General features: G+C 36.4%; 1 protein-coding gene across 13 annotated transcripts in view; it reads right to left on the bottom strand.

The window, feature by feature from the left end:
- The window catches only part of rgn (regeneration), a 399,549-nt gene that overhangs the window by 132,628 nt on the left and 253,649 nt on the right, over positions 1-13,272 (bottom strand). Inside the window, exon 3 of one of the 13 annotated variants that reach the window (XM_067789677.1) lies at positions 6,592-6,622. The exons of the other annotated variants lie outside the window; for them this stretch is intronic. The gene's annotated coding sequence lies outside the window, so the exon portion shown is untranslated. The remainder of the gene's footprint in view (positions 1-6,591; positions 6,623-13,272) is intronic. 13 annotated transcript variants of the gene reach the window in all.

Here is a 13,272-nt window from a genome sequence, read left to right as displayed (position 1 = left end):
ATATGGATATCAAATGAAAGCTGTTGATGAGTGCTATAGTACAGGATCATTTTCATGCAACTGGGAGGCTAGGGTCTCGAGATATAGCCCAAAACGTGGACCCGGGTACCCCTAAAATGTGTTTATACAATATGGATATCAAATGGAAGCTGTTGATGAGTGCTATAGTACAGGATAATTTTCATACAACTGGGAGGATAGGGTCTCGATATATAGCCCAAAACGTGGACCCGGATACACCTGGAATGTGTTTTTACATTATGGGTATCACATTGATGCTGTTGATGTGTGCTATAATACAGAGTAAGTTTTACACCGCTGAGTGACTAGGGTCTCGAAATATAGGCCAAAACATGGACCCGGATATCGCTAGAACGTGTGTGTAATATGGATATCAAATGAAAGCTGTTGCTGAGAGCTCTGAAGTTCATTGTGAAATTCGATTTAGTCGCATTAACCTGGCAAAACTGATAAATATGCATGCGAAGCCGAAAAAACACATGAATTAATAATACCCGCATACTTATTTGCATACGTCCTATTCGATTTGCCTTAAATTTCGTATATAAGTTTGCTTATATTAGTAGTTACGAGCCTTTTTGCCGGGAAGTATAATAGAGACGGACTGGGGCTGGGATTAGGACTATGACTGGGACTTAGACTGAGACTCGGAGTGGGACTGGAACTGAGACTTGGAATGGGACTGGAGCAAAATACATACCACCCTCTGGGACTGGCAATAAGAGATGAAGAAGAAGGAGAAAAAATTGAGAGAAGAGAAAAGAGAGAAGGAGACTGAGAAAGAGATAGAATGAGACGAAGATGGAGATGAAGAGAAAAAGACGGAGGGAGGAGTGAATAAAGAGATTAGGAAAAAGTGTAGAGGGGTAGAGCAGAGTTAGACGGAAAAAGTTTATTAAAATATATGCAGATAGGCCGAATTTAGGGCAGAACAATATCTGCCGGGTCTGCTAGTATTTCAATATAATTTCGTTATCTACACACCATCGACTTAGAGTGCAAACGTGATGAGTACCACGAAAAATGACTTTTTGATGCAGTTTGATGGAACAGGAGCTAATGCATCAATCTGGCATAACAGCAACATTAAATATTGGAGACACACAAAGTAAATCAAATTTATGATGAGATAACTTCCTATGCTCAATGAAAAATTTAATTAGTTTTTTGTCTGCTTTCCAAGCATTTCTTATGTCACTTAGCAGGTTCGCCAGTGAAATACCAGTGATGCCCAAGGTCTATACTCACCCACTCGTTTTATTCCTTATGAACTTTTAAGCTCTACGAATTTCATACTTCCTGCTCACCTACAATTACTTATACCTTTCAACGAATAGGCTAAACTTAATCAAAATATAACTTACGAGCCGGACCCGTGCGCATCTTCCGCAACCAATATAAAAGTCTCTTATCAAATATCAACAGAAATCAGCTGTTCCATCAATCAATTGAAACCTTACAGCTTACAGCTTGCGCTGGCATCTGGCGTATGGTAACAAGTGCCGGTAATGCAGTGCAAATATTCGCAATAGTGCCAAAGCACTACGTCCAAAATTGCCAAAAGCTCGCTAATAGCTCCAATCTCCATCTTTACAACTGAAACTTTATTTATAGATTTGGATTCCAAATAAAAGCGAAAAAGGGACGCGTACATAAAAACAGCAATTAGAAATAATATATAGATTTTATGTACTTAATATTTCTGTAGTTTAAGTCTCAAAGAGCATTTTAAGCACAATTTTCATTGATTTCTGTGGTGGAGTACCTTTCCATTAGTTATCCATTCTCGAGTTTTGGTCATATCAAAAAGTTCTCCCTTAGGCCAGGCGACCGCTGTTCAGGTGCTTTGCATATTTAATGGTTACCCAGAAATAGCAGCTCGGGTTTCAATGGATAACAACTGATTGCCAAGCACAAAGAAGGACTTCTCAGTAAGATATGGTTTTTTTTAAAAATTTTTTTCAATCTTTTACAGTGATTCACTTTTATTTTGAACTCTTTTCTCACTATCACTGAGATCGTTTGATTTGATTCATTACCGAAGTTTTTTTTTATACGCACACAGAGTATATTAACTTTAATTGGATAACGGTTGGTTGTACAGGTATAAAGGAATCGAAATTGATATAGACTTTCTTATATCAAAATCATCAGTATCGGAAAAAATTTTTATTAAAACACGTCAGTCCGTCCGTCCGTCCATCCGTTAACACGATAACTTGAGTAAATATTGAGATATATTGACCAAATGTGGTACACGAGGTTATCTGGACCTAGAATAGATTGGTATTGAAAATGAGCGACATCGGATGATAACCACGCGCACTTTTTATATATATAACATTTTGGAAAACACATAAAACTTGATTATTTAGTAAATGTATTACCTAGAATGTTGAAATTTGAAGTGTGGACTGATATTGAGACTCTTGATAAAAATTAAAAAAAAAGTTTTAAAATGGGCGTGGCACCGCCCACTTGTGATAAAATCAATTTTACAAATATTATTAATGATAAATCAAAAATCGTTAAATCTATCGTAACAAAATTCGGCAGAGAGGTTGCCTTTACTATAAGGAATCCCTCGAAGAAAAATTAACGAAATCGGTTAAGGACGACGCCCAGTTTTATATAAAAGATTTTTAAAAGGGTAGTGGACGAATAAAATAAGCTATAACTTTGCAAAAAAGAGCTTTATATCAATGGTATTTCATTTCCCAAGTAGATTTATAACAATAAATAGGAAAAACTTCAAATTTAAAAAAATGGGGGTGGCAGTGCTCCTTTTATGACTAAGCAATTTTCTATGTTTCGGGAGCCATAACTCGAAGAAAATTAACGGATCTTAATAAAATTGGGTACACAAATCTTCCCTATAAGAAGAAATATTTCTAGAAAAAATGGACGGGGTCGGTTTGGTCGTAGACTAGAATAATAACCTATAACTTAGCAAAAAATAGTTTTGAATCAATGATATTTCACTTATCAAGTTTGATCGTAAGAGGAAATGGGAAGATATTTTTTTTTAAAAGGGTGGTGCCACGTGTTATGTAGGAAAGTAATTTATCTGAAATGAAATGTACAATTGAAGCTCACCCTGAGTATATAATGTTCGGTTACACCCGAACTTAGACGCTTTTCTTGTTTGAAACTATCATTTTGGCTTCGGAAATTCTTTAGTCTGCTTTTTGATACTGTAAAATTAATATCATGTTATTATCAGGGCGTGCAAATAATAGCTTTTCTTCAAAATTTAAAGCAAAATATTGATTTGGCAAACAGTCCGAGTGTATTTCTGCCAGGAGAAACTTCTCAGTGAAAACTCATCTACTTTGCAGATGCTGTTCGGTTAGGTTATAGACATGTTATCAGTTATTATTGGTTTGTTTTAGACGTGTTGTCGATAACAACCGATTTTGGTGACTATCGGGATGTAAAGTGTTTGGTATCGACTTAGTGTCGTTTTGTTATCGGCTCATTGTCGATAGCAAAGATTATCGTCGAGTTTTCCTTTTGCTATTACCGACAAACGGCTTATTATTGGTTTCTTATCTGATTATTATCTGTGGGTTGTCAATGAGTTATCGATAACACTTCGATAAAAAATCGATATCGAAAACTACCACTCAAACTGAGTTTCATGTTTTGTTTTTTTTTATTAAATATTGATATATGGTATTTTTATTATTGCAGATAGATTTCAGATTTTCTGTAGACTGAAGCATTACAAAAACAGCATTTTCAAATCCAGTTCTGATTTTTTTGAAACATATCGAGTGTACGGTATGGATAACAAACAAAAGGTGTTCAAGGGCGTTTTAATATAGAGAACATTTTTTAAGATATCCCAACCTGTTTAGAAGATGTCAGACAAAATGTGGATCTGCGTAACCATAAGTTAATTCTCGAAAAGAGAACTAAGTGGAAGCTGATAATGGGGGTTGCTTGTTATAAGTATTCATATCTACCAAGCAATTTCGAAGTTATAATCCAACATATGAGTCATGTAAAGTGCGTTTCATAACTATAGCACACATTTTTCGTTAGAGAACTAACTGCTGGCAAATTTTTGGGATATGCAATAGATAGATTTTACGAATTACTATCTTCTATTATTGTTAACGTTGTACAAAAGCAAAAGAGTGCCCTTATTGGATATAGGAAATCGTTTCATAACTATAGCACATTTAAAAAATTGTCTAAATTTCGAGTTTTTTGATTGATGTATTTAATTTATGAGATGTTAAATTTGATGAATACATTGGAAAATTCTATTATACATAGAATTTATTAAATTTAAAAGTAAACTATTCTCCAGTTGCTCCCATTTATCCACAATGGTACACTTAATTTCGTTTGCGGAGCAATATATATAGGTGGTTTTCGGCATGGACTCTACGGGCTAATAATCCCGATTCTCCAATGGATTATGGTCGGGGAACAAGCTGGACAATCCTAAATATTAACCCCGTTTTCAGAAAAAATTTTTTTAGTCCCTCGACCGACATGTATGTGCATTGTCCTGCTGAAAAGTCCACCGTTTCTCATTATCTGCTCGTAAAAAGGGAAGAAACCTGCAATGAAGTACATTATCGTAATATGAACTTTTCATTTTTGAGCTCACAAACTGCAGTTCTAGCACGGCGTCGCCTGTAAATGCTCCCTAAATCATCAAGGACCCACAAAATTTATTTTCAATATATTCTATTTCCGTCCACGTCATCTAAGTTCCATTTTTTCTCATTTGAAAATATAACCTGCAACAAAAGGCGAGACATAAAGATGCGTTGAAAAAAAATTTAACTTCCCTACTTGAGACCAGTCCATATGTTTCTTGGCAAACTCAATGCGAGTATTTTTGTGTCGCTCTGTTAAAAAAGGGGCAATCTTCAATTTTTGGTGGCAAATATTTGGAGCTTCTTGGAGAACCCTCCATGTTGTTGATTTGCTTAAGCTTGTCCTCACGAGCGTCGCCAATTTTAAACAGCTCAGCGAGGAGTTACTGGCGTTTCTTAATATTTTCACCTTTCGCGATCATAAGGCTTTCGTTTTGAACCACTAAATTATTTCTTATCGTACTCCGGTGTATTTAATAAAAAATTGCTCACAACTTTGCGACTCCGATCAATTTTTTTTCTTGCAATTTCACTAATTTTTATATTTTGTTCGTTTAAAATCAAAATTTTGCCTTTTTCGATTTCAGTTAATTTTGTTCCACGTGTCATTTTTATCACCGTTGGCTTAGATTTATACTTACAAAAAAGAAGAAGTTCGTTAAGAAGCTGCTTTTCCCTCAGATGGTAATTTTCGAACTGAGTGCTAGAGGTATGAAACGATTTTATAAGCAGAACTTATGAAGTGTTTTGCTTTTTATAACGGTCAATTCGAAAAAGGAATAATGATGAATAGCTGTACTTTTCCATATTTTTATTTCTAGGAGCATCACCAGTTAGTTCTCTGAAGAAATAAGTTTGCTATAGTTATGAGACGCATTATATGAAGGAGGCTGAATTACGAGGTATGATATAGCATTTTCAAGTCAAATGAAACTTTTTTCTAATTTATTTAATAATTTGGGAAAAATTTAAACAACGTGACATCAGGACGGACAAGGCGACAGCTGTTTCGATTATACCTTGTAAATCTCTTCAAAGCCTTTTCTCCCGGGAGTGGGAGTCGAACTCGCACCCCTACGATAGTTGAAATGGTTGTAAACGCATTCAGCTACGTCATGCCTGTTGTGAAGTCTTTCCCAATTGCCTTCTTTTTGCATATTTTAATCTTTTACACATTGCATACTTCGTATGCAATTATGTGTTAAAGCTATGCTTGGTACGGAAACTTTTTTCATTTCAAATGAAACTTTTTTCATTTTAAATGAAACTTTTTTCATTATAAATGAAATTTTTTTCATTTCAATTGAAACTTTTTTCAAGTCAAATGAAACTTTTTTCATTCTAAATGAAACTTTTTTCAAGTCAAATGAAACTTTTTTTATTTTAAATGAAACTTTTTTCATTTCAATTGAAACTTTTTTCAAGTCAAATGAAACCATACTACTAAGGTAATTGTCAAGATATAGTGCAAAAAATAAAAGTCCAAAGGCGTGGGCTAAGTCATGGATACCCGCAATTTTCAGCGGAAGTAGGGGACTTGGGCTTGATCTCCCTTGGTTCTCGAGTTGTCTCGAAAAAGGTAATTTGGAAGGCCAAACTTGCCTGGGCGACTAAGCGTTAAATTGTTATGATTTATAATAAGACCTTAAATGACAATTACTCAGTTTCATTAGAGTCGTCAGATTAAGTTGTTACAGAAAATTTTCATTACACGAAATTCTTTTACAATTCTAGACCTTCTAAAAAAGCAGGAAAATAAAATCGAATTCTACTTTTCGTCAGCCATTGGGCAAAAGTGCTAGTTTTTGTAAAAAAGTTAAAAGTTTTAGTTTTCACGTGGCACGTTGGTTTTCCTGCGTTTGATTAATTGATAAGTAATGCCATTTCTAATCTTCACCTCCAAGATTTTATGAAAACCATACTTTTTTAGTATTAACTTAAGTAATGTACTTACGAACGATTTGTATGTTCTTGTTAATTGTTACCTAGAAATACAAACATTTTTTAAAGAAAATCAGTAACTTTGATAAATCTTTATTCGTAAATATAGTATATAAAAAGCAGTAGAAAAAAAGAAAAATCTACCAAAAATAGCCTTAAAGATAACAGATTTATTTTTAAAATTTGATAAATTGTTGGCAAAGTTCTGAAAATCGCGCACAAAAATCGGTTGTGGAATTGAAGGATAACCACGGCCACTTTTTCGATATGGAAAATTCGATAAACGGAAAAAATTGGATACTTTATTACCAAAGACCGACAAAGTGATAAAACCTGCTACGTGGATTGACTTACTTACTTACTTACTTAATTGGCGCTTAACCGTCTAAACGGTTATGGCCGTCCAACAAGGCGCGCCAGTCGCTCCTTCGCTCCGCCAACCGGCGCCAATTGGTCACACCAAGGGAGTTTAAATCGTTTTCTACCTGATCCTTCCAACGGAGTGGGGGCCGCCCTCTACCTCTGCTTCCATAGGCGGGTTCCGATAGAAACACTTTCCTGGCCGGAGCATCATCTTTCATTCGCATAACATGGCCTAGCCAGCGCAGCCGCTGCGTTTTAATTCGCTGGACTATGTTGATGTCTGCGTATAGCTCGTACAGCTCATCATTAAATCTTCTTCGGTACTCGCCATCGCCAACGCGTAGAGGTCCATAAATCTTTCGAAGAACTTTTCTCTCGAACACTCCCAAAGCCGCTTCATCTGCTGTTGTCATGGTCCATGCTTCTGCCCCATATAGCAGGACGGGTACGATAAGTGACTTGTAGAGTATGATTTTCGTTCGCCGAGAGAGGACTTTACTTTTCAATTGCCTACCTAGTCCAAAGTAGCATTTATTGGCAATATTGATTCTTCGCTGGATTTCAGTGCTGATGTTGTTGCTAATGTTGATGCTGGTTCCCAAAATTTTTATTGACAAGAAAAATCAATATGGAAACAATTTGCCAATATCGAAAATTTCGAAATATGGAAAAAACGCTAAAGAGCATTAAAAAATATTGGTGAAGTGATGAAACTTGGGGAGTTGATTAGCTTTATAACGCAAAATAGGAATTTAGTAAAATTTGACTCGCGCCTCCCTGGGGAGGTTGCTTCCCTCTACTGCGAGTTTAGGGTGTTTGACTTTAAGAACTGTGTCCATCGTGCACGTAGAGGTCCAACGCCGTTTTGAGGATATCACGGAGGACTTTTTGTGTTCTTCGTCTAAACACGGCTGGGTTCTCAGGTGCGGTATTTCCTCATAATGCTTGCGGAGATGACTTCTTAAGTCCCTGGGAGCGGGATCTCTTCAATGAGATGTCTGTTGGGTTGCTCAGATTTCTAAGTATTCAATATGAACTGTTTTTTCAGCACTCTATTTATCTCCCTAATGGAGAGTACTCTCGCCTCATTTTGTAGATGGTGTTCTGGGGACATAAAAAAACAGCCCGTAGGGGTTCTGAGAGCCGGCCAATTGCTTTGTAAGTGGAAATGAGTGTCTCTTTATATTTACCCCAAGTGCTGCAGGCAAAAGATTTGAGGGTTTTATTACGGCTCTGGATTTTAGGTACAATTGCGGATGCACGTGTTTTTGGGTGTAAGACTGTCGGTAGCGTAATGCCACTTTTCACTTTTTATCACCGACCAAATCATCGGCGACCTTATTTACCTACGAGATAGGCTCACATTACTTTATACTTTTTTGTTTGGTATTGCTATTAGAGAAAAATTATAAAATTTGTGTACACGGCGATGGTTACTAGGCACTGTTAAAAATCCAATGTTATTTTATCCTGTTGAAGCGGGCCTGTAAATACTCCACACAATTTGGATTATGTATGTACCCAATTGTGTATAAAAGGAAAAGCAACAAAAAGGCAACATAGAGATCAATTAAAAACAGTGCAGCGGAACATTCATAGGCTGAGTGGAGGCCACTAGCCTTTACACTAGTGTAAAGTATGAATGTAGGAGATTTGGAGTTCAAAACTCAGTTCCCGAAAAGCTAACTAATAATCGTTTGCAACATTTTTTAAATTTCTCTAATATAAATACCTTTAATTTATTTGCGAGAGCACACGGCTAGTTTTATAAAGTTTGGTTTAGCCCTAACATTTTTTTCCTTGCTTGTTAATTCTTAATTTCTTTTGTACCGAACTTAGGGGAATTTCGCCTATTTGCAACTTTCTGCTAACGTTTGAATCGCTAAACTGTTGAATAAATAACTCCAATACTCAATAATGCAAAATCGTCTTTATTAGACTTTAAAAGTACTTCACAATAACACTTAACTTCACAACCAATAGCGTGCTTAAATCAAAACTGATTCCTGACTACACAGACTGTGCTGCTTTTATACTCTCTGTTTTCTTGTTCATCCATTTCTCCCAAGGTCTAGTAATTTCGTGAACTTCATGCTCCGGGGTGGGCGTGAATTTAGCACCTGGTAATCGACCATATATGTATACGATAAGCGAGAGCACAATGGCTACTTCGTTAAAATCAACGACAGCTCTTTTAGTTTGATTTCTATGGTCGTACAGTAAGAAATTGTCGCACGCGCGCTTAAAACAGAGTACCAAAGAGTGCGTGTGACACGTGCTCACCGTTCAAGCATTGAAATCAAACTAAATAAATAATTGATTTTGCTTTCGTGCTCGCTACACGTTCGTGTAAACTAACATATTCTCAATTTGGTGAACCGTGTAAATGTAGTGGTGCCCACCGCTGTTCATGCTACACATGTAAATTTGTAGTTTGTATCCATATGCGTGTGTATATGTGAGTTTTACTTCGGCTGATGATTACATGTGTTTGTGCGTATCTCTCCGTTGCCTTGTATGTATGTGAGTAAATGATGATTGATTTGTCTTCGTACACAGGAGTGGCAGCTTGCTTTATTGTTGTTGTGAATTTATTTAATAACCCCACACTTTCATTTAGTTACTCTTTCTACTACACTACTACTCTTGCACACAATTTTCGAAAACGACAGAAGAATTTCTATTTTTTATACGATCAAAATCAAAGCTGTATTTATATTCACACATTTTCTATTGACAGAGAAACCACAAAAGGCCATTTAGTAAACTTCCTAGGAGGAGCTTAGAGAGCTAACACACACAGACACGCCTAAATATTAATAACAATATATTCAAAGATAACCAGAGTAATTATTAATACAATTTTATAATCTTACGACACAACACACCGTAGGAGGCAACAAGTTTAATATGTATTTTTAGTTACATGTGTATGTGTTTCATTATTGGGTTTCAGGAAATTTATATATATCAATTTATATATTATATATATATGTGTGTTTGTGTGTGTGTAAACTTGAGTGGCAACATTGTTAATGTACTCAAATTTAACTAAAATATTGCATTAAGTAAATATATCAGCTGCATTAATATTATAAATATTTGGCATATCCACTCATTCATACACATAAATACACATAAATTTATCTGTATAAACAAATACTCAATAGCTAAAGTTCATATTGCCCACAAAATCTTTCAAAGTGGTTGAGTGTGGCTAAGGAACCTCACCACAAATCAACGTTGTTGCACGGATATGAACGAACGGGAAGAGCGACTTAGTATAAATAATGGAAAATCACTTCGGATCTTTGTTTGGGTCTTGAGTGCGCATGTGGCTATTTTGTTAACAAAATTTACCACAGAAGATAAGGAGTATAGGAATTAATTACAACGGAAAGCAGTTTTTGAAAGTTTGTATTTTTAATGGACTTATGAATGTTGCATCGAAACTGGAATTTAAAAAGTTAATTAAAAATGTATGAGAATATTCAAAATTTAGTATGATAATAAACTCTGAAAGAGATACAAAGAAGTCTATGAATATAAATTTCGCTTTGAAACGAACAACAAATTAATATTAATGCACGAGTAGATTTGACAATTTAGTTACATATAAAGCATTATTTGAGAAGCTGAATTTATATGCTTGCAAGATGTACAGTGAGTGCAAATGATATACCGGAAATTTTGGCTAAAAGCAAAATTGCACAGTATAATAAAATTAAAGACTTTTCCTTCAACAAATTAGTATGACATTTTAATGAAAGCGGAATTTAAGCCGATAATGTTTATCAGATCGATACCACACTAACATAGTAATATAATAGTTGTGCCAAATAGAAGAGTTAAAGCGTTCGGGATACTGCTCCTACTATCTCAAAAAATGTTTGAACCCGGCCTATTTCGAAATTTGTTTCAAGAATGCCCTATCTCGGAATTCGGTTGAAAAACGCTCTACCTAAAAATTTTTTTCATAAACGCACCAGCTGATGTCAAAACGTTTTGAGTTTGAGTTTAGATGGGGCGTTTTTGAGAAAAATTCTGAGATAGGGCGTTATTCCACCGTGTTCTGAGATAGTGCTTTTTGAAAAAGATTCTGAAATGGGACGATCTCGAAACTGCTGCTTCGACTCTCTAGCGTAAATCCTTGCATAATTGTTTTTACCCAAAAAGTAAAAGGCCTGAGTAAATTTTGCATCAACGATTTTCCGTCATTCCTTGTCAAATTATGTTTGGAGATAAACCTACTCTGGCGTTTTACCATCTTGTGGCATTTTTTGTTGTTGTTGTTGTTGTTGTTGTAGCGATTAGGTTACTCCCCGAAGGCTTTGGGGAGTGTTATCGATGTGATGGTCCTTTGTCGGATACAGATCCGATACGCTCCGGTAACACAGCACCATTAAGGTGCTGGCCCGACCATCTCGGGAACGATTTATATGGCCACATTAAACCTTCAGGCCATCCCTCCCTCCCCACCCCCAAGTTCCATGAGGAGCTTGGGGTCGCCAGAGCCTCGTCTGTTAGTGAAACGGGATTCGCCGCTCGAAGGTGAGGTTGACAATTGGGTTGGAGAAGCTATATATTGCGCTACGCAACCCCTTGAATTTTTTGTTCTCTGAAGATAGCACAATGCTGAAACTGAAAAAAAGAAAGAACAGGGTCATATGAAGAAAAAACGCAGGCGGATCATGAGCGTCTCTAACTATCCAGCTAAGGAAGAAAGCATCACGCGCTAGAAGTTTTACCAAGGTTAACTACTACATTACTCAAATGCTTACTGAATTTCAAAAGGTACCTCTAAATAATCGGAACCCGAAGTTTGTTTACAGCGAGCAAGATGCTCTATACACCTTCTTCAAAAACTTGCGATGAAATAAGAACGGAACAATGCTCGAGCAATGGATCATTTCAATCATTTTCGATCATGATAGAGGTACCATGTTGGAAGTCCCAATAGATGGGCAGTATATCAGCAACCGTATAGAAACCACATGTACAGAATATAGAGAGGTAAGTAAGCGAGCGTTCGAATATGCTCGAAAATAGCAGCTTTTTTTGCAAGCTACTTTAAATAAAACGCTTGGTAGATTAAGGAATTGCAAACAGAGCAACAGCACGAAGTAAGCTAGTAGAGTTGGCTAAATGGTTTGAGATGAAATCGCTTAAGAAACAGTCGACCAAAAAAGGGCATTTTTATGAACGAGAGAATGAAATGTACAAAATAACAGCTCGAGGGCAGGGTGCATGCAAACAACCACACGCATTCCATGTATTTTGCTTTTGTAATTCTCTGAAATAATGTAAAAAACGCACTGCGCCAAAAGTTGAAATGCCAAAGCAGCTAAAAAAAGTACCAGGTAGCTGATGGCCCTCCACCGCCTGTATAGTTCCCCTGAAACTTTTTAGCCAGATCGGTATTTTCTAGAAAGCCTTTTTCAAGCCATAAAACGAGCTACTTAATTGTGAATCATATACTTACTTCCACCAGTCAGATATTGTACTGCACTCGGGTTGATTTGAAATCTTTATATCTCTATTTCATAAAACCGTTCCAAATCTTTCGAAGAGAGACTCGCAACAAATGTAAGAGGCCTTCTATATTAAGTTGGATATTAAAACCCAAACGCCTAGACTGTGTTATGCCCAACCACTTCTATTGTGTCATAATGTGACATATTTTTTGCTACGTGTCTAGAGCTTAAAGACCACCGCATATTACTATGAGATTTTTGGGTGCTGGTTTTTTGCTCTACATAGAAAATCTTTGTCCTCTCTTTCTTATAGTATACTAGCAGACCCGGCAGACATTGTTCTGCCCTAAATTTGGTCTATCTGCACACACTTTATTAAGCTTTTTCCGTCTAGCTCTGCCCACCCCCCTCTTGACTTTTTCTTAATCCTTTTATTCACTCCTCCCTCCGTCTTTTTCGCTTCATCTATCTCTATCTTCGTCTCACTCTATCTCTTTCTCATTCTCCTTCTCCTTCCCTCTGTTTTCTTCTTTCAAGTTCTTTTCATTCTTCTTCATCCCTTATTGCCAGTCCCAGAGGGTGGTATGTATTTTGTTCCAGTCCCATTCCGAGTCCCAGTCCCACTCCGAGTCTTAGTCCCAGTCCTAGTCCTAATCCCAGTCCCAGTCCGTCTCTGGTCTACTTCTCGGAAATAAGTATCGTAAATACTAATGTAGGCAAATTTATATATCAAAATTCAGGCAAATCAAATAGTACGTATGTAAAGAGATACGTGGGTATTATTAATTCATGTCTTTATTTCGGCTTCGCATGCATATTTATCAGTATTGCCAGGTTGATGCGACTAAATCGAATAT

The sequence above is a fragment of the Eurosta solidaginis genome, chromosome 5, assembly GCF_040869045.1.
Source record: "Eurosta solidaginis isolate ZX-2024a chromosome 5, ASM4086904v1, whole genome shotgun sequence".
Lineage (NCBI taxonomy): Eukaryota > Metazoa > Arthropoda > Insecta > Diptera > Tephritidae > Eurosta > Eurosta solidaginis.
Note: the sequence above shows the minus strand (reverse complement) of the source record. Positions and strands in the feature narration are given on the sequence as shown.